At 41.9% G+C, this 22,125-nt stretch overlaps 1 protein-coding gene across 1 annotated transcript in view; it reads right to left on the bottom strand.

Annotated features, from left to right (window-relative positions):
- LOC122613224 (protein muscleblind) overlaps nt 1–15,407 on the bottom strand; it is a 162,323-nt gene extending 146,916 nt beyond the window's left edge. Inside the window, exons 1-2 of the mRNA XM_043787297.1 lie at nt 14,884–15,407; nt 11,826–11,874 (exon numbers count right to left, since the gene is read on the bottom strand). The gene's annotated coding sequence lies outside the window, so the exon portion shown is untranslated. The remainder of the gene's footprint in view (nt 1–11,825; nt 11,875–14,883) is intronic.
- Nucleotides 15,408–22,125: the final 6,718 nt, after the last annotated feature.

Genomic DNA, 22,125 nt, shown 5'->3' with positions numbered 1-22,125 from the left:
TGCGACTCCGACTCCGGCGAAAGCCGTACAAATGAGTCATTTGATTTTAAAACTAGCCAAAGTTTCAGCGACAAAACGGTGCCTCGTTTTATGTCGTCTACTGTCGCTTTTATGGCCTGCAGCTGCGTTCAATCAAGTCCTGAATTATGTTGACATGGCACGCACAGTCGAGCCTGTGTATATAGCTATATCCTTTGGGTCGGTAAATCTATCTATATATATCTTTATATATATATATGTAGCACACTTTTGGGCCAAGCGACCGACAAAGTTTTCAATTTACGTTTTTAAGGCTTTCGCCGCAATTCTGCTGGCACTGGCACTTCGTCTTCAATTTCGCAAATGCGCCGCAACCTCTGGCCACGTAACCGGAAGGAAATGCACAACAAAGCTTTTCTTATTAGCATGTGTGGGTGGCACTAGGGGGGTTTACTGTATTAAAGGTTTCCAGGAAGGAGCCTTACTGTGCTTGGGCTGTTTAATCGATAAGTTCCTGCTGGCGCTTCTGCTCTAAAATTGCTCGGCATTTTATGGCCCAGCTGTAAAGCGATTTCTGTCACGAGCTTTTCCTTCATATTGGCAGTGAATGAAGTTTGGTTATGCCTAGGTTAGCTGGGTCCTTGTGCTAACTGGAAATGTTCTCGCATTTCCTTTGGAATATGTTCGCCTGCCTTCTTAATGGAATTACGGGGATTAATCTCCGTAGACAGCAGACTGGTAAACCGTAAACCGATCTGCTGTGACAGCCAAGAGGCAGTGCGCAAAAAAAACGTGGAAAAATCAAACTGGAATCAATTGCCGAAAGCCAAAGGGCAAAAAATTGGGTGCAAGTGCGTGAGAGAAACGTCGACAGGCAGCCACTTTTCAATTTCTTTGCACGCACACCAACCAACCCGCTGGTCCAGTCCAATTTGCTGGATGGGATTGGATTGCCACCCACTCGGCGATGTCCTTGCCCAAGGCGACGCTTGACGCTTGTCCTTTAAGCCACTTGCCGTCTTTTGTCCTTTGGGGCAATCAATCCGTGTTAATGGCTCTGCAGCTAAATCAAAAAGATTGCCGCAGCCGGAAAAGCGCCGAGTGGGGGGAAATTCAGCAGCGAGGAAAACCCGCAAGACAAGGGCCGAATAAGACAAAAGAGCAGAAAAGAAGAAAACCCACTGCAAACTTAGCACAAATATTTTCCCACTTGAGTTTGGCCAAATCTTCGCCGAGGATGGTGCAACTTAAATTGTTGTAATCGCATTTGTTGTTGCGCTGCATGTGGCCTGCTTCAGCTATTTAATTATGTAGTATCCTTCGGGCCAAACTTTGCGCAATCGAAGGAACAAGTTTACACACACTCACGCACCCCAAACTTTGCAAAGCCCAGGCCCAGATGATGCTGCCTTCTGCCTCCAACATCCTGCATCCTGCATGCTGCATCCTACATCCTGCATCCTGCATCCTACATCGTACATCCTAGGTCCTACATCCTAGGTCCTGGACGAAGGGGGGGCTATAGCAATTTGTATGCCCGTCAAATGCGGCTCGTTATTGCGAAATTTAGAACTGCTCGAAATAATTCCAGCAAATTTTCGTGCAAACGAGCCAGACGCAGTTACTCCACCAGCGGCAGCCAAGACACAAAACTGCAGGCCAAGTGTGCACCACACAAATGTGTCTAATTGGATTTAAACTACTACAAATAGGCTAATTTCAAATTGAATTGTGTGGTGATTAGAACTGAGCAAGTCACAGCATAACTCTCACTTACAATGGAAACTTTTAAGAAATTTAATATAATTAAATACTGTGCTTGGTGGCTATTAGAAATATGAACATGAATATGTAATAATACCAACTGAATGTTCACTTTTGAAGATCTAGGTATTAGGAGTATTCCAAGCCACACTGGTCGCCTGCACGATTTCAAAGTCAACCTGTCGCCCACGGCAGCCGCCGCCCACCTGTCGTGTTCTGCGCCCGCCCATTAACACACCGCACGTCCTTCGTCCTTCGTCCTGGGCACGTGCATTAAAAAGTTTTAGCGCCAAAGTTGTCCAGCAAAATCGGGAGTGCGATGTCCGAAGGCAAACCCATACGATCCACGGCCAGCTGAACTCAACTGAACCAAACTGAACCAACCTGAACCAAACCGAACCAAACTGAACCAAACCAAACTGAAGCGAGCCAACGGCCAACTAAGCCCGGGCAAACAGTGTTTTTGAGCCGTTGCAAGCCGGAAGTGGTAATAAAGGGCTGGGCGAGAAGGGGCGGCGGGGGCGGCAGGGGCGGTGTGGCAAGTGCTGGAGAAAGGAGCAGTGGACAGGGGCGGGGGGAGGCGATGGGCAAGCGTTCGCCGTGGACAAGCTGACGTAGTTTAATTATGTAGAAATCGAGACACGCACTTTTGCAGCCAGGATCTGGCATATACCCCTCTCTCTCTCACTTCCCTGCTCCATCTCTCTCTCTCTCTCTCTCTGTTTGCGTGACGCGCGATGCAATCGACACGCCCACTTTGCGACACCCACGCTCATAACCGGCGTACGCAAAATTTGTGAGCGTCACACTCTTCCAAGGAGTTCATCAGCTTGCAGGCTGCCTTAAATCTTATATCTTTAATAGTTTACAATAAAATAAAAAATGAAAAATGTTATTTAAACTGCAGCAGATCATAGAAATTAAGTTCAAATTGAGCAAATAGGGTAGTTCCCTTCACGTAGTTCCCTTCACGTGTTAACTAATGATATAGAGTGCGGAGGAAGAAATGGAGTCCGTTGCAGGAGCAACTGGGATACTGGGATACTGCTGCCTCGTGTACGATTATAAATTCTGTTGCATGTCAGTGGTTTTCAAAGTTGGAGCGATTCATGGCCTCGGTTCGCTGCGAGTCTGGCTCGGTGCAGGCTCTGCTAAAAGCTGGCAGGTGAAAATAATGGTGTGGAATTGCATTAGGCTGCCGGTGGGGCCGGTGCAGCCCTACGCTTTCGCATTTGCAGGTTGGATGTGCGAAATTTCCCTAGACTAAACACTTAAAGGTGGTAGGTGGTAGGTCTTGGAATAAATACGCAACTTTCATCCGGGGGCCCGAGCATAAATTTTAATAAAACGCACAGAAGCCAAGTCAGTGAAAGCTGTGCCGAGTCCTTTCTCTCACCTTTCTCCGTAAGCGTTCCATTTTATTTCTTTCCCTTTTTTTTTGGTTTTTTTTTTTGCTTATCTTGTATTTTGTATTACGGAACCGTAGGAGACAGTCGTTTATATCAATTAAGCAGCGCGTCTGGCATTTTTGCCACAGGACAACACTTGCTTGAGGTCGAGTTTAAATGGAAATGGTAGTGGAAGTGGAATGCTCGGTGTTTTAAATGGGTGCTGGCGCAGCTAATTGATTTATTTGTGGATTTACTTTCGTTGAGGCTGGCAAATCAAGTTGGAAAATGCTCCAACCAATTTAATTGCCTGGCTTAGGAAACCTTCGGAAAAATATCCATTGAGATGGCACAAAGAAAAGAACAATTCCTGCAGCCAACGCAATTTCACACTTTACCAGCTACAAATTGCACCATCATAGCCGGCAAAATGCCCCGCATACCTTTCGCTGGCCACGAGCCTTGGCCAAGATGTTATAGATGACGGCGACGGGCTTGGAATTTTATGATTTATGAGTACGTACCCCAATCCCTATTCCTATCCCTATCCATATCCTAACCCGTATCCCATTGCCCTCGTCCCTTGGTCGGTCATCAGTTTAGCCTTCGCTTTTCTTCGCCTTCAACCGAAATTGTTGCAGTTGCCGAGTTCTTTTTTCCTGCTGCAAGTCCAAGTCACTGGGCAAGCCTTTGGGTTGGAAAGGCTCTGGCCATTTGATTAATGGGCTTTTCACTTTTCCAACTCCAAGTGATGAGCATTTCAATTGCCGCAGGTCCATATCACACACTTTGTCCTTCAATCCGTCAGTTTTAAAGCAAATCGAAGCGACATCCGGAAAGGTTTCAAAGTTGAATAACATAACATTATCTCAACTAATTATTATTTATAATGAATTTCAATAGGTAACATTGAAGAAATGCGCATTTTTGAATCAAGTATTTTATTGTGGAAGAATGTATATTTCTATTATTTTAATCACCATTCATTTCAAATAGTTTTCGGCAAATAAAACTAAACTACCATATCAATTTATGACAGTATAGGTGTGGTTATTAGTGTGCGCTTTATTGCATTTCTTTCAACAATCAGCGGCATAAATCGTCCGGCATGCGGAGTATCATAATGTTTTCTGGAAAACAAGCGCAAATTGTTAAAATTATTTCGCAAAATATCACAAAATTTATTTACGACCCAGACATGGTGCAATCCTCTTTTCAAAACTCGAGGGAGTTTGAGTTTAGAACAGTTTCAACTGTTGCGCGAGACGAATTTTTAGCTTTATTTTTTTTTTTTCGATTTTTTTTCAGCTCGGCTATAAAGTGTGGGGAAAACGCATAAATTTTATGACTGAATGGGCTGGAGTTTGGGGTTTGGGGTTGCTGGCTGGGGAGTTTGCTGCACTCGGTTTCACACACAGACTCCCAACATGACAAAAAGTGCGCTGAAAATTTCAACTAAATTATTCATTGAGCGCGCAATTGAGCTGGAAGTGTGCACAGTGAGGCCCCCGTACGAGCGAATTTGAGCCCGAGCTCCGGTGTGAGTATGTGCGGTTTGAATGTCTGGCACGTAGAAATGTCGGCTGTTTGGCTTCCTGGCACTTTTTTTCCAGGCTCCATTTTCGCTGGCAGCCGGCAGGAGCGAATATGCCACTCAAACACTTGACACTTTGTGTGAGCGAAATGTAGAAAATAAAAAAGGATAAAGGATATAGCATATAGGGTTAGAGAGGGGGAGAGATCGTCCCTAAACGGAAGTGTTTGGCTGATGGTGGTGCCAGCGCATTCAAAATGGCAGAACCACTGGAGTTTATTGCCTCCTAATGGTGCGAGCCATTACAAAAATTAACTACGTATGTCTCGGAGCAATATTATTTTTCAAAATTATTTATTACCTATTGAAATGGTGCTCAAATCTCTTTTGGAAATATATTAGAGTAAAGGCGGGCTTTAAACCAGTTAGTAATCAATTTGTTCTAATTAAATAGCCAGCTCCTATATCATCTAGAATCCCTTCACTTATTCAGTTAACTAATCATTCGCAAACAGAGTGCCCAAATCCAGCATATAGCCCGGTGTATCCATCGGAGCTAACTGAGTCATTTGAATACCAAATTAAGTGCTTCTCAGGCGGCTAAGGAGCAGCAAGGAGCCACAAGGAGGCGCCACCAGGAGCCGGCAGGACTTGCATTATTAAGAACCGAGAACCAAGAACCGAAACTAAGTTACGTATATTGGCACAAGGCCTGCCCAAATAGTTCACTTCAAAAATCCACACAGTGCCCGAAGTTTGTCTTCTTAATTAGTGGACAAGTTGGCAGTTGGCAGACTTTGTGTGTGTTTGCTTTGTGGGGATTATGATTATTATACGGCAATTATGCGTCTCTGTCTCTTTGCCAATTGTGTAATAAGTGAGATGGCCCTAAGTAAATTCCAGCCATGGCAAATTTGTCTCAATTTGTGAGTGACGCCACTGTGAATTTAACATGCATCCCCCGGAAACTTAGCCCCCAACGTTTAGCCGGCTAAGTTATGCGATCATGGGTCTGGTTTTGAATCGATAATTATTCGAGATGCAGCAGTCAACGGCAGGCATTGTTTTCCCCCTTGGCCACTAACAATATGCCACAATTTGGAGGCAGCCGAGACCGGCTTGATAAATGGCTGTCCCCCCCGTCCGGAGTCCTGCCGAGTGTCCAGTAATCTGCAGCCAGTTGCCAGTAGCCAGTAGCTAGTAGCTGGTAGCTGGGACTCACCTTCAATGGACAAATTAACATTTCGACAAAGGCAACCTAATCAAATGTCAGAATCACGCATGCGGCTGTCCCTGGCAGCCGAAAACGAAGCGAACTGAAGCCACAGCAGGTCCTGGGAAAATCGCCTTCCCCTCCCTACTCCTGCTTCACCGAAACCCCTTCTCCGATTTTCAACCATTTCCATGCAATCCCCTCAGATCCTGACACTTTTTGTGCTGCCCTTCGCATAACTTTCACTCTTGTCAGTTGCAAATTACATCGCACGTCTGCAGCAGCAGCAGCAGCAGCAGCAGCAGGATCAGCAGCTCAAGGGGGTTGCACTTGGGGTTTTGGCTGGGGTTCGCTTGAAGGGTGTCGTAATTTAAAGCTTATTTTGACACTTCACCCCCTCTCCGCAGCAGCAGCAACAACAACAGCAACAGCAGCAGCAGCAACAACAACAACAGCACCCAATTTGCATCTTTCAAAATCGTGTTTTGTTACATTTTGTGCATGCGCAAAAATTTGCATACGACAATTAACACTCCAAAAGGAGACTCACATGTGTCCTGACTCCTCCTGTGTGCGCCTGTATGTGTGCGAGTGTGTGTGTGCATGAGAGTATGTGTGCGTGTGTTCGGCTTATCCTCTGCACTTTGCACGAATGCAACAGTGCTGCTGCCTCCACCACCCCCGTGCCACATTGCGTATGCGTAATTTTGTGTCTTCTGTTCAACGGCAAGAAACAGTGGATAGACGGAAGGCAGGTCGAAGGACCAAGGACGAAGTGAAATGAGAGGAGGCGAGCGGCATCACAGCCAGTGGAATATGTTAATGGAGTTGCTGTTTGAAAAGCAAACTAACCTAATGAGAATTTGTAAATATTTGCTCAACACAACAATCTTTTGGTTCGGCGTACTGGGAGCCAAGGATCAATTGCATACAAATCTGGAAATCGGTAGGGATTCGGTAGGTGGACTGTTTATTGCCAGTCAAATGATAAATAAAGCAATTGCTTAATATGACAATAATTAAATTAGGTCTTAGGTCTTAAAACATTACTACTACTTATAAATCATTAGATAGTCTATTAAACATAATTATAAAAGAATGAAGCGTTTGACAGTTGTTTTGGGATTTCTTTTAAGAACTTTACAAACTTGTAAAGAACTAATCAAAAATTCCATAAAAACGAAAGCAAATGTACTCAGTACTAGATCGCATTAAGTACTTCTTGAAAAAACGCAATAGCAGAGATCAAATAAACTTTGAAATTCCCAAAAGAAACCGCCGAACCCTTTTGCTCTGCCACTCGGCTTCCCTGCTCTTATCCAGTATATCTTTAAGCAAATTAAGAACCGCAATCAGCCGCAAACAATTCACACAGAAATCGAAACGACAGAAGTGAAGGCGAAATCTGAAAATCCTGTGCAAAAGGGTTGCAAGTTGGACTGCACGCAGGGGGTGGGGAAATCGAAAAGTCGAGGGGGTGGCATACAACGTTTGTTGTTTGATGGCGATGCCAAGAAATGTCACGATAAGCGCGATGCGGGGAGCTGGAGAGAGCGGGGGGAGGGGATTGGGGTCAGGACGGGAGGAGAAAGGGGAAAGAGAGAGAGAAAGGCTCCCACACACACACACACACACACACACACACACACCGACATACCGCTGTACATTCACACATGCACACTTAATACGCTTAATTGACTTTCATGTATGCACGAGTGAATGCAGCGACATGACAGCCGAACGATGAGGACCCGTGACGGCGGGGGGCGGCAAGCGAAAGGACACTGGCCAAGGGGGCGTCGGAATGGTGGTGGAGAGCGGGGGGCGTGGCAGCGGTCTGGCATGTTAGCCGGGCTGCCACTGCCACCAAACTGCTGCTGTTGCCAACTGACGCGAACTCACGCGACTGGTGGCGGCATTAGCGATGCGAAATGGTCTCCAAATTAGGCACAGTCGACACCAAAAAAGAGGGTAATCCCAAACCCAAACAACAGGCTCCCAAATAAGACAAAAGATTTGCGATGTGATTCCAGAGGGAGTAATCGACGAATAGGTACCCAAAGTCACTGCACATCAATTTTTAAATTTGTTTTAAAATCAATTCACAAAACTGTATTGTAATAAATAAATCTATTTGATTAATGAAATTTCTCATTTTTAAATGCACGCTTAAAGTTTAACTTAAACTATAAAATCAATAAATAAAAATTAATTATTAAAGTTCCAGCAGTTTCTGATTTAATGAAAACTTGATATTGAGTTGTAAAAATGCACAGAAGAGAAACACATTTCACCTGCCGCATCACCCGTTTGCATCCCTTGAGAATTTCCCGGCAAAAGGAAAGCCCAATAGAGTGCTAAATACAAGCATTCCACAGAAGGCATGAGAGCCACATAATCGCTGGCAAATCGGTTACAAAAGGTTTGGGGAAATTCCCCAGTCTCTAACCCGTTTTCGTCCCATTCAATCACCGATTCACTTCATTGAATCACTTATTCAGTATTTTGCCGTTGCAAATGCCGATGTTTCATCATTTCACCCATCCCTTTCCCCAGATTTTCATCGCCCCACCGGCTCGCCACGCCCACAGTCGCATTGGTGTTTGGCATTGTGTGGATTTTGTGGCTCTTTTCTAGCACCTCTACCCGATTTCCGATATATGTACATACATACGTATATATGTAGGTATATATGCGTGTGTTGTGGGTTTTCTAATCCCATCTGACTGCTGTTGAATGCACAAAACTCGACAATTATGCTGGCGTTTCTTTTCATGGCTTTAATCCCGTCATATTTGCGGCCGATACTAAATATTCATGTCGCTGTTGGTGAGGAATTATGTCAATGATGGTCTGGATTTTAGAAGCAGCAATGAGGAAATATGTCGCCAAAATTGGTACTCGATGCGGTGGTAAAATTATTTGTTTGCATCCGTGTCAATTTGAACTATAACGAAAATAAACGGCGCATAAATATTCTAATTTATTGTTCATATTTTCCAGAAAGTTATCCTTCAGCTATAAAGAAGAAAATAGGAGTTTTTCCTTTGATACTTAATATTGCACGAGGTTAATAATAAATGTTGACTATAAAAATCACTTTCCCAATCCATTTGTCCTTGTCTCGGTGCAAGTTATGCGCTACAAAAGAAGTTGTGCACAACAATCCGCATAATTCTTTGGCCTTTCCCCGTCACGGCTCACATAATTCTTAAGTGCATTAGGCCCCTTTTGACTTCTGCCTGCACTTCAGCAAATAAGATCTGAATCGAGCACATCTCCTACAGCAGCTACATCCCCCATATCCTTTGGAAACCCACTCCTGCGATTCCCTTTCTTTGAAAGCCCACAGCCCACTGCCAACAGGCGTTGCTCCGAATAAAGTCAATGTCAGACGGTCTTCTGTTCGCCAAGTGAAACTCAATTACACACATACTCCAACTTAGTAGTACGAGGATTATGGGTACTCACACTTACACTCACACTGACACTCACACCCGCACCCGTGAATAAAACATACTCAAAGAGTGCAACGAGCAGGAGCGCATACATCTAGTACATCACCTTTATTTATTTACATATTCGTACACAAACAAAGCAGAAAATAGACGTTATTGTCTCTAGATGGTTTCAAATTGCATACCCTTCCTATAAACTCATTTTTATGTAAGGTTGACTGTTATAAAATAACATCTTAAAATATTTAAAAAAATCCTCATAATTGTAATTCATTATTATTAATGGTATATTATGCTTACTTAAAGTAATAGATTCAGTTTCTAAGCTCCGGGATATCTCATAAATATACTATTTTGCAAATCGATCCAAATTATCCCAGTTTAATAACTTTTTTATTAGCGCACCCCAATCCATTGACAGCCAGTTTTGATTACCATTTCATAACCGATTCAAGACTGGTTCGCAGATAATAAGCCAATGAAACCAAATTGTAAGCCAATTACTTGAGCAGTTGTAGTTTGAAATGTCTGCTTCTCTGGTTACGTGTATATAGGATTTCAACTACTTCATTTGAAAGCCATTCAAAAAACTTTGTTTTTAATTTTGATGGTAACAGAAAACGGGATGCATGTTTCTATTTCAAGAGTAATGACCTCCGACATTTCGAAAGAGTATCACATGTGGCCTATGCCATTCAGCTTCTTTGACCCAATGTTTATGTGAGGGATCAACAAAAGGATACAGGGACACACACAAGCTGAGGCAGAAATTTCTGCATCTGCAGCTGGCGCATAATGAGCGCAAAAAAATCCCGTGCTGATTGTCTGAGGCTGCGACTCTGTCGTCCTGCCACACCGAAAATAATAAAATAATCTGGGAGTATGCATAAATAAATAAAAAATGTTATAGAAAGTACAATAGTTTAGTTTATCGTCATTAAACATCTTTTTACTATAGCTAAAGAAGCAATGTATTTGGTGAGATTAGTTTAGTTTTTCGTCATTAAACAACTTTTTACTATAGCTAAGGAAGCAATGCATTTGGGGAGATAATCTTTGAACTAATAATAACCAACCCGAATTTATTTTCTGTGTATTGCTTGGGCTTACACTTTGCAGAGCTAGCCAAGAAAAGATTTGTGCGCTTTTAGCGACGCTGCAAAGTTTTCTTGCCCGCCTCGTATGATTTCATTTTATTTTATTTCATTTCATTCTGTGTTTGCCGACTTTTGAACGCGGCCAGGACATGAATGCGGATGCGAGTGTGTCCTCTCGTGAGTTCAGTCGGCGTGTCGCCAGTTTTGTTGGCTCCCCGTCGAGTTTTAGCGACATGTGTCGCATTCTTCGCATCCTGCCAAAGTTAAATGGATCTCGTAATTGTTGTGCCCGCTCCTACCCCACTGTTCCCCTTCCATTCCACGGTGTATTCTTTCGTATTTTATAGAAATTGCGGTTTAATTGCTGCATTTTAAAGCCATTGAAAGGATAGAGTCGTGTCCTTTGCAAAGAGGATAACACGATGCTCGCTGTGACGGCTTTGTCGCCCGTTTCCCACCCACGGGGTTGCTGCTTGCCACCTTTTTGCACCCCTTTTGTATGTGAGACATAGAGGGGCTGGAGAAACACTTGCCACGACCCCGGAGAACTTTTGATTCCTTCGGATTCACATTGCCAGGAATTTGATGGCAGTCAGCAGCAGTCAACACCTCTCAGGTGGTCAACAAGTCAATCGATTTCACACGCCCCGCTCGATGGATTGGTTCGGGATTTAAAGTTGTGCTTCCATTGTGCGAACTTTTCTGAATGCTCGTTAGGAACTAAAAGTGCTTTCCCTTTTAATTGTTTTGATTCCATTAAAATTACAAAATTTTAACTTAAACTTTCTTATTAGTTTATGTTTCATTTGCTCTGTGTACTGTGCATTTACTCACGGTTTTGAATCCATTTTGTTCACTAACAGCCCCGCTTAGAAAGCACCTTTTTCTGCATTTAACTGAAGTAATTTGATTGCGATTTAAATGCGATTTAAAAGGCTTTTTACCGCGTTTGCATGCTGCAAAGTTGCAAGATCCATTCCATCAATGGCGATTGAATGGCAACTTTGTGCACAGTGCCTCCGTGATGCATTAAAAGCCGAATCACTGGATGCTAAAAATCCATGCAAATACCCGTCCTTCATCCGGAAAATCCATCCCCCCATTTCATGGCAATTTTCCATGCAGTTTGATTTGATTCTGCGTTGCACTCGGAATCATTTTTTTTACGATGCGCCAACGGGAATTGTTGGTGGGGAGCTGGTAATGAAACGTCTATAAAACTCAAACGAATGCACACAAATCGCAAATCATTTATCATAAAAGCGCATAGTGCATTGCGAACTCCCCCCCACCTCTTTTCATTACCATTTGCCCACTTCAGTGTTTCCCCTTTTTCTTTGGTTTTCCCATTGAATGAGGCTCTGCTAATCAGAAACCTTTTGTCCAACTTACCTGGGCAATTGAAGGGAAGGACGAGGAGTCGGCGGAACGTAAAAGGAAGCTGCAAGTAAGAAGTAAAGGCATCTCATGAGATACGGCTCGGAAAATGGATAAATGGGTCATCGTCTGCCAAGAAAGTGGAAAATGAATAGGGAAATGGAGCAGTGAAACGAGCTCTTTCTTCCACAAAAGCCGTCATGCGACCGCCGAATTAATTACAAGCTCGGCTCAAAATGCATAACACTCACACTCACACACGAGACATCAAAGTGGAAATTAATTATTTCCCTATTAGCTGCTTCATCGAAGCAGTTTCGGTTGCAGTTTAGCCTGTCGCTAAACACGTTGACAGATTGGCAGTTATACACTCGGCCTAAATGCCTCGGTTGCCGCCCGTCGAGAGCCGAACGCCGAAAGTCGAAAGTCTCGGTTTTGAATGGGCAGGAATTGCTGAAGTCGCGGAATAATCCTTCAATATCGTGAATGTCATATACACGGCAATCAATTTAATAATAATTTCAATTTGCAAAAAGGAAATGTGTGCAAATGGCTGGCAGCTATCGAGTAGCTCAAATTTGTTAAAGCTTTCCGAGTTTTTAATTGCAAAAGTGCCATATCAGCCAATATCAACACTATTGAAGTAAAAGCGACAAGGTAAATTAAGTAAAGCCAACAAAAAAGTACACAAGTTAAGTTTGGACAAACAAAGAAAAGGCGATGAAATGTTTAAAACCGAATTTTATGGATTTTAAGAAATAAACTATTAGAAATAAACTATTAGCAAAGCAGTGGGATATTAATTTTTGAGAAACTAAATTTTCATTAATTTTCATTTTAAAACCCACCCAACTTTAGAGGCCATAATTTTTTTATGGAAAGTCACATTTTAAGTTCCCATTATGTGCATATAATCCAAAGTTTTATTTTTTAGGTGCACCTTTTCATGAACTCGGTTTTAGGTGGCATTTTGCCATGAGGCACTTGGCTAAAGTAAAAACAGTTAACCACTTTCTAGCCATGAAGTTGGGCAGGGAGTCGCATTTCACAGTTTTGCATAAGAAAATCGCACGCTGGGGATCCAATTGCACTTCCTCCCATATGAGAGTAACACCTTTTGCTGAGAAAGGGGCGTTGTGGGCTTATGATAAAATAACGAGTCGCGTGATAAACTCCGCAATCACTTGATATTCGACACTAAAACTGCGCCAAAGGCCAAACACAATATTTGTGGGCACCATGCGAGGCAGTTGCCGTAAACATTTTAGTGTCCGCAATTAATGAATGGCCACGCAGTCGACGGACAGGTCTCCTATGCGAGTACACAATCCACAACGATGTCCATCTGTCAGTTTGTCAGCTGGCTTAATTTACGACTTGATGCCCACGACTTGAGGGTATAAAAGCAAATGGGTTAACATGGATAGATTTATATAAGATAAACTATCTAAAAAACTATCTCCGTTGCGAAACTGAGAAGCCCGCCGACATGTCGCGACAGTTTAAACGCAAAGTACCGACGAGGTGTGGACTTGCCATTAATTTTTGCAGATTTATGGAATGAATATCGCCCAATAAAAAGTTACAATTTGAAAGGCCATTGAAAGAGTACTTTTTCCGAACTAGATTGTTTAAACAAATTAATCATCTACATTGGTGGAAATGCAATTAATGCAATATGGAAAAACATTGTGCAACGAAATAAAGTAATGTTTGAAAATTGGATTAATTAGTCCATTAACTGATAAAACGAGGGAGGAAGTTTTAACCCATAACTTACGGTTGGTGTAAATTGGTTATTAAATGTGGAAAAAAATCAAACTACTAGTCAATTTCAACCTTTCACAAACAATGTATATATAAAATGTAGATTTGAATTAGGGCAGAATCAGCAAACTTCAGTTAACAATTAACTTCTGGTCGGAGATATTTTTAAGAAATTCCCCAAACGGCAAAAAAAGTCCAATTTGGATCGTGTTGATTGTTTAAGTTAAATCTCTTGCAAGACGCCCCACACTCAGCAGCAATTTTGTCGGGGAAAAAAGCCAGCAAATCGAAACTGGAACTGGCAACTAACAACTGGCAACTTTATGGGCCAATCTACTCTTGCCAATGAACGGAAACAGCTTGGCACAGCTGGAAGCAGCCGAGATGAGAACTCTACAGTAGAGAGCTGGGTGAGCTGGGAAAGCTGGGAAAATGCTTGAAGAGGGGGGAGGGGGAAGGCAGGAGTCCGGAAAATTGTGGGGTACACCAGAAGCTGGCCGAAGGCAATGCGAGTGTTTTGCGACAACAACTGCATCAGCAGAACAACAAATTCAGCAGGAACTTGGAGACTCTGGGACAGCTATTGAAATCTGCTTTGCTGATTGACGTCGAATGTTGTGGTTTCGGTTACGATATTTGGTACCAAAATACAACCAACAGACCCTCACCACGACTACGACTACAATGATGATGATGATGATGCTGATGATGAAGATGTCGATGATGCTGCTGATGATGATGAGGACGTTGCTGGTGGGAGCGGTGTCCTGCAAGTTTGTTTGGAATTTGTTTTGAGAGGGCAACGAAACGGCAACAACTTCCTTTGTTCCAGAGTTTCCAATAAATTAAAGGCAAGCCCAATGCAAATTTAGCTGCCTCAAAGCCATGCAACTAATCAGCTGAACTTTCAAAATAGCTCAAAGAGGGAATTCCAATGCGTTAAAATCAAACAAAATGATGTTCAAATTTTAAAGTCTTTATTGCTTTATTGCAGATATGAGAAAATAGGTAAGAAACCATTACATGTGCTTAAATAATAGAAAAATAAAATAATATACATAACAGCAAATTAAGAGGATTAGGAATTAGAGAACTTATGACGACTATAATTGTTTAACAAATTCAGACTAAAAGCTAGTAAAATAAATAATAATAAACTAAGAATACGAGTTTATTTATAAGCCAACTTAATATTTGTTTTGTTTGTTTGGCTTTTCAAAACTTTATTAAGACCCTAACCACATTTTTAAATGACCCTAAACATTTGTTTAAAAACTATACACAAATATCATTAATATTTCTATACCTTTTTTAGAGTCTAAGTGTTAAGCTGTTGTTTAACTGCATAAAGTTTTAGCTTTTCTGCGCTTGTCACACACTCTTGCTTGGTTCTATTTGCTTTCGTCACTTAAAAGTCCACCAAAACTTAAAGGTTTTCTCCCTTTTCAACCGTTTTATTTTTCGTTCACAGATTTCAGTTTCGATCGGTCGAAAGATCGCGGGCTAGAAAATCGCGCGCGCAACTGAAAGGCGAAAGGACCTGTTTTCTGGAGTTGCTGACGAAAGGATAACTGCCGGCTGAGAGAAGCTGAGCGGAACAGCAAACTGCGAACTGCAAACTGCGAACTGCAAGCGCGACAACGAATTCTAATTCTACGAACTCTGGCGATATGCGACTGGCGATTTGCGACTGGCAATTGGCGACTGGCGACTGACGACTGAGAACCGCACGTGGAGGAAGTCGGCTGGAGACTGAAGGCAAAATCGGAATCTATATCGCAGAAGCGGCGGCACAAGCGGGCGGCACTTGCAATCAAAGTGCGCTTCTTGGGCGGATTGCGAGTTGCAAGCAGCTGGTTCCGAGTTCCGAGTTGCGAGTTGCGAGCCACGAGCTGCGAGTTGCGAGTTGCCAAGAATCGCGGATACGAAGATACGAGGCGGCTATACGGTTAAAGCCAATAGTTGCACTCGACGCCGGCGTCGCAGTTGCTGCGAAATGCAGTTTGCACTCAACGAACTTGGCCACGAATGCGACTTTTTGGTTCTAGCTCAATGGCCCGAAGCTTGGCCTTTCAGTAATGAGCCGAAAAAGAAGGCCAACAAACGACTGGCGCTGTAAGCCGAACATTTGAGGCCATGTTAACAACAGCTGTTAGACAGGAAATACAAGCCAGGAAGTGGAAATCAAGCCAACGCACTCAAGAGTAGGAAAATCAGTAAGAGCGCCAAATATCGAAGTGAAAGTGAAAAAAACTCTTAGTTTTCGCATTTTGTTTATACGAGCCATATTTATGCAATTACTGCTCGAATATTGTCTCAAAAGTCTTGTTAATTATATGCTCTGCCTATATTTGCCCGCATTTAACATACTCGTAGTTTCCTTTCGTTGGGGCCATGCAAATATCAATATTTAAGCATTTTATGTTCAGCCGCCTGTTTCCATATTTTGCCATATGTTGTTTACCTCAGAAATTGAGCAACAACAAACACTCGACGCGTTGTTATGACACTCTCTATTGCTACAAAGCTCTGGGAAATGCAAATCTCTTTTCCAACTCTCCAAATCTCTCGCCAGAAAGCTCTTAAGAGACAGAGCTTGACGAGCGTGTTGAGTGAAAATCCACTGAGTGGTTTTCCCTTCAGCTCTTCCCAGTATTTCCATGATTTTCAGTGAGGGGAAATATTCGATTTGTAGATTTTAAATGAAAACGTTTCTTACAAAATAGAATATAGAAATGATAAATGCTTATATATATGTTATGGAAAATAGTTGAAAGCTTTCAAAAATCGTGAGCTATAAATGTATTTAATATATTATAAACCATACAAAAAATATATAGAAAATTTATTTAAATTGCCATATTTTAAACTATTAAGAAACTAGTAATTGAGGAAGTTTTACCCATGCAAATTGTTATGCGCCAGCTATTAATTTTTGTTTTCCACACTGCCAGCTCATTGCTCCTTTCGCTTTTATTTGCATTCGTTATAATTTCCACTGGTTGGCTTATCAAATAGAAACAAAAAAAAGGAAAATAATAAATAGAGGGGAAAAGAAAACGGAAGAGACGCGAAAATGCTGCTGGCTCAGTGAAGTTGAAAATAGTTTCCTTCCTTGGCGACCGCAGCAATTTCCACTGGCACTTGCTCATTTTCAGCTGCCAGTGAATTTGCATAGCCATTTAAATATTAATTTCAAATTGTCTAAGGATACCAGCCAACGCCAACGCCTCCCCATTCGTAACCTGTTCGGGGGTTAAAACAGGCAACAAACAAATTAATGGCTCTGCAGCTCAACCGCATTTTGCGGTCTTTTCTCCTGCTCTGCCTTGATTTCCTTCTGGCTTCTTTGCTTTTGCATTGCTGCTTTTCCATTTGCTGATAAGCCAAAATGTGTGTGTACGTGGCTATTTAACTGACTAGCTGGAACCAAGTGCACTGCTCTCTCCCGAAACAAAAAAAAATTATTAATTAAAAGCTGAGCGGGTAGAGCTGTATTTTTTGTAAGGATTATTCGATGCTTTATATCATAAGAGAGCGCAATAATAGTTAATTGAAAATACAAAATAATTGCATTAAATATTTTATTTTTTCGGCCTAAGGGTTTGCATTATTTTCAGGCTGAAATCCCGCAGCTGAGCAGCCATCTAAGTGCCGAACTCATTTGGTTTTAGCATCGCCTTTTCCTATTTTTGTTGGCCTTCCACGGACTCATCCTTCGTGCTCGTCTCCTTGATCTTTGGACATTATAAATTTCAGTCATGTTTCTAATAACTTTGAATTAATCATCTTTTCCGGTTTTGCTTTGCTCCGAGTTTGTGCCTGACAAAGGGGCGGGGAAATTCGGGGGAAAACGGAGAGGAACAGAGTGGAAACTCGCACACGTCTGTGAAAACTTCTTGGCATTCTAATGCGCTCGCTAGCTGGGCGCTAGGTGGCGCCTCTGTCGCACTTTAAAGTTGGCCCTCAGCCACAAGGAATGAATTGTAATCCAGATGGAAATTGGCCGGGCTTATGCAAAAACCTGCAAAAATGTGACAAAAGCTGGGCCAAAGTATTTTGAGCTGCCTTCCGGTTGTCTGGTCTCGCCATCGCACTCTCTCACCCAGTTTCTTGCTATCTTTATCCTGTACATCCGGTGGCCATTTGATCAACTTGTCGTAACCCACACACAGACAATCAAAGGGACATTGGCTCACAATGTTCGTGTGTGTGTGTGTTTATATTTTTTAAATGCAAGACATGCTCACTTTAAGCCATGTGCCATTTCAGGCCATCCCCTCCCGCGCCGTCCAATGGAGCTGGTGTAAATTACAGCAAATATTGCGTATACGCCACGTTTGCCTCTCTTGATGCATTGAGACAAAAGTGATGGCTTCATAAGATTTTCATCGCAGGTTTCTATTTGAAGAGACTTTTTTACAGAAATCTTGACGTACGCTAGAAAAGTTTAAGCTTTGATGCTACAAATAGAAAATGTTTGCTTTAGTGAGCCTTGTTTTCTTTCGGTGTATTCCGCCACAAGTAATGCCCAAAATGAGATGCCCTTGCTGCTGGCTTGTTTGTTCGTTTGCAGTTGTTGCTGTTTGGCAAATTATTATTAAGTAAGCAGTCTAGACACAGCTCCTCGCCACCCCAGACCCTCAAGCTTAATACATTTTTGTGGGTTTCGTATTATGATAACTTGAAACTTTGTCTCGTTCGGACAGGTGAGGGTGGAAAAGCGAGAGGTTCCGGCACACTTTATCATCATTAGCGCTGCGCCAACTCAGTCAGCTGGCGAGTAACTTTGGCGGTAAATAAACAGTATTTGCTTCCATATGCCCTCGTATTTAATTTCATTTAATTACCAAATTTATCAAATAAGTCAATGTTTTTCGTAATAACTTTATAAATATTTAAAGCTGATTGCTTTATTAGGTGTTAAAGGTAAGGTAGGCATAAATTTGGAGCCCCTTGTAAATGATAACTTTTCAAACCTCACCCCTTCGTCCTTTTCCTGCCCACTGAACTACGTGCTTTGACAGTTGTAACCAAGGGCCATTAACAAGTTCTTTTGCTATTGCCGCATTTTGTTTTCGGGCTGGAAAAATACGCCGCAGGAATTTTCAAGATGTGCGGCTGACTTTTGCTTTAAACAATTGCTTATGCCAGGCACAAATGTTATTTTTGGCCATTCGGGTTAAATAAGTTATGAGAAGGGAAAGAACAAGGTGTCTGGGGTGAAAATTAAACACGCGCCTATCAAATAAACTTTACTTTCCTTTACTTCACCCTCAACGGCATTAAAAATGTCTTCAGAAGTTATTTCCCACAGGAGCCTGGACTTAAGGGTTTGCCGGAGTTTATTGTCGCTTTCATTTGTCACTTATTTGTTTCACTTTAAAGATCAGCAAATTGCTTGTGTGTATCGCATTACATAGCCTGACAAACGAAAACAAGGCACACATATCGGCGTGTAATCTATGAATAATAGAAACCGATTCTGCCAAATCAGCACAAACATTTAATGGCATTAAATTCCAGTGAAAAATGTCAAACTGAATTCCACGAAGTAAAGACAAACGAACGGCGAAAGGCAAACAAGTGGAAAATTGCATTGCGGATTTTCAGATTGCTAAGAGGGAAAACCCGCAAAACAGCAGTCAACGGAACCACATCCCCAATTACTTAGATCATCTGCGAAAATTTATTAAGGCTTAGTCCTTGAAAGTCGTCTCTTCGTTTGGTATGAAATAAGTTTAAAAACACTTGCCTATTACTACAAGAGATAAATTCAAATATTTTTGATACTATATAATACCTTTATGATAAATAAGTCCGTAAATTATAAAGAATATTTTATTAATATTTCCCTACAATGCTATTTAAGTTACAAAACTTTACGATGGTCATAGACCAAGTGGATAAATTGCTTAAAAATGGCTCTTAATTGACTGCTGACAGGAGGAAGAGAACTTTATATATGGTGAAAGAGGGGGAACTGGGCCCAAAGGAGGCCCCCAAGGGAGTAAATATGGTCTGCTCTATGACCGCAAAGAAGCGTCAGCTTGTGGCACGCTAGTGCTGTCTCTCTTGCTCACTCGTGCGGCAAGCTGGCTTCTGTCTCTTTCGGCGCCTGGTGGTCGACTAATATGCAAATTACACATGCAGAACGCGTATAATTTCTAATTAATTATGCTATAAATGCGACTTGCGTGTCTGTGTTTGTGAGCGGTCATTACCACAGGCAAACATTTCATACACATCAGCATGCATATATATTATGCACACGTATTAGTGTGTGCTCTTCCGGCGACCACGCCCCCTGCGGCCGCCTTAAAGTCCTGCTCCATGCGAATGGCGCCAGGTGTATTTTATTTTTATTACAACTTTTGGCACAACTCTTTGCCGCTCGCCTTGCTGGAATTTTTGCAAGAAATTCGCATCAGTTGCAGCTGCCTGTACAGTGGAACATCTTGAATTTTTAAAGCACAATAACCTACAGGAAATTTATGTTTTTTAGACAATCTATCATGTTTTTCTGTACAATTTCGTATGGCATTATTTTCTCAGTTACAATTATATTTGACCATACACTATTTACTTTTTTGCTATGGATTTCACCACTGTTTTTAGTGCAAGACATTTGCAATGTAAAGCAAAAAATTTGCTCGTGCTTTCAATTTCTGCTTTATGCTTCTGTCTCAGCTTATTCCTTTTTCAGCAATATTTCCAACTAATGAGCTGCAATTTGTTGCAAATGGCAGCCAAAGTAAAAAGTGCGGCATGTGTCGCCGTTTTCCCTGACTCAAGAGTTCTTTAAAATAAATCGAAATGTTTTATGCATATCCTCAATACATTTTTTGTTTTTAAATAAATCTGGCTTAATTGCTTCTCTGTTCCAGAGAAATGGGTTTAGCTATTATCTATTCCACTTTTATTTGTCGCACGGAGGCAATGTTTTAGTACTGTCTCTATTCCATCAATTTTATTTATTTCTTGGAATTTAAATGAAAAAGAAAATCTACGCTGACACAAAAAGCAATTTCTATATCTTTATTTTTATTAAAAATATATTTCATGTTTCACATCTCATAAATGAAATAAAAAATACAGAACAAAAAGCCTTGAGCCTGTGACTCATAAGGCGACCAAGCGTAAGAAAGTCATCACGATGGCTGCTGCAATTGGTCCTGCGAGTCGCGGCAAGGACTCGGGCTGGATGCAGCAGCCATCCAAAGTTGAAGGACATGCGAAGGCAGTGACTAACGCTGATTGAAGTATGATGGCAAAAGTTCAGCGGAAAAATCACAGCTGGGGAAAGGGGTCAAAGTTTCCCTGCCAAATGAAGCGGTCGAGTCGGAGTCAGAGTTTTTCGCCTGATCGATGCGAATGTCCTTTTTTGGGCCGTGGCCATTATTAGCCAACAGTTTTTACATCCACCGTGTTTTTTGCTTTTTTGTTTTTTTTTTCGTTTTTTTTTTTTGGCAACAAAACTTGGTCCTGGCCAGAGAGAACCCGTTAACAGTTAAGTGGATAAGCCAATTTATGAGTTTCGAATTTAACTTTGTCACTTTGGCCGGTGCCCCGGCTCTGTGCTTCTGTTTTTTTTTTTTTTCGCTGTGGCCGTCGTCACTTGGCACATTTAAGTGGATTTGTTTTGCTTTATTGGTTTCGTTCTCGTTCTGGTTTTGGTACCCATTACCATTCCATTTGGTTTGTTTTCCAGTTTGGCTGTGGCCTCTGGTTTCGTTGTCTGGCACTGGCAGTGGTGCTGACGTTTTTGGGCTACAACTTTTTAATTTTTATATATTTTTACAACTTTTACAGCTTCGCAAAACGCGGCTGTGCTCTTCGTTTTTGCTGCCAACAGACTTGACTCCTTTTCCATTTTCTTTAGATTGCTGAGCTTGTTTTTGGGGCTTCTTACACTGAGTAAACTATGTGTCACATTATGGATTCTATTAACAAACTAATAAAAATGTGTGCCAATATTAAATTTCTGATTTAATATTATACATTTTTATATGAGTTTAGCATTAATCATACACCTTGATACTAATACTAAGTAGCTGCTTTATTTTTTTGAAGTGCTGCGGTAACCGACTTAGCCCAATATTTATTGCATCTTCAGAGGAGGTTTTGCAAATCATTAAAAAAACTGCCAACTGCTAACTTTTAGCACCGTCAGCCTTTCCTCGGCGATTTTGGCCAATTAGGATTAAGGCGAGCGCTTGAAATACCAGCGATTAGTGGGGTTCTTTTGGGAAAAACGCTTTTGGCCAACTTTTCGCCTCAAGTGGCTGTCAGATTTAATTTTTTTATTGCCTTCAGCGGACTTAGAAATGCTCTTCCAGGTCACGCGCACCACCACCACAATTGGCCACAAATCCAAACCGAATCCGGGAGACTGGGATCCAAGGAGTCCCAAAGCTAGCTGATGATGATGAGCCCTTGCCGAGGGTCCTGGCTCCTGTCTCCTGTTGATCGTCTGGGTCTGATTTGCATATTTGTCAATTTACAACAAAGAACTGCAACGTGGCCTGCTTACATATGCGACACGGTG

The sequence above is a fragment of the Drosophila teissieri genome, chromosome 2R (genome assembly GCF_016746235.2).
Source record: "Drosophila teissieri strain GT53w chromosome 2R, Prin_Dtei_1.1, whole genome shotgun sequence".
In the NCBI taxonomy this organism is placed as follows: Eukaryota; Metazoa; Arthropoda; class Insecta; order Diptera; family Drosophilidae; genus Drosophila; species Drosophila teissieri.
Note: the sequence above shows the minus strand (reverse complement) of the source record. Positions and strands in the feature narration are given on the sequence as shown.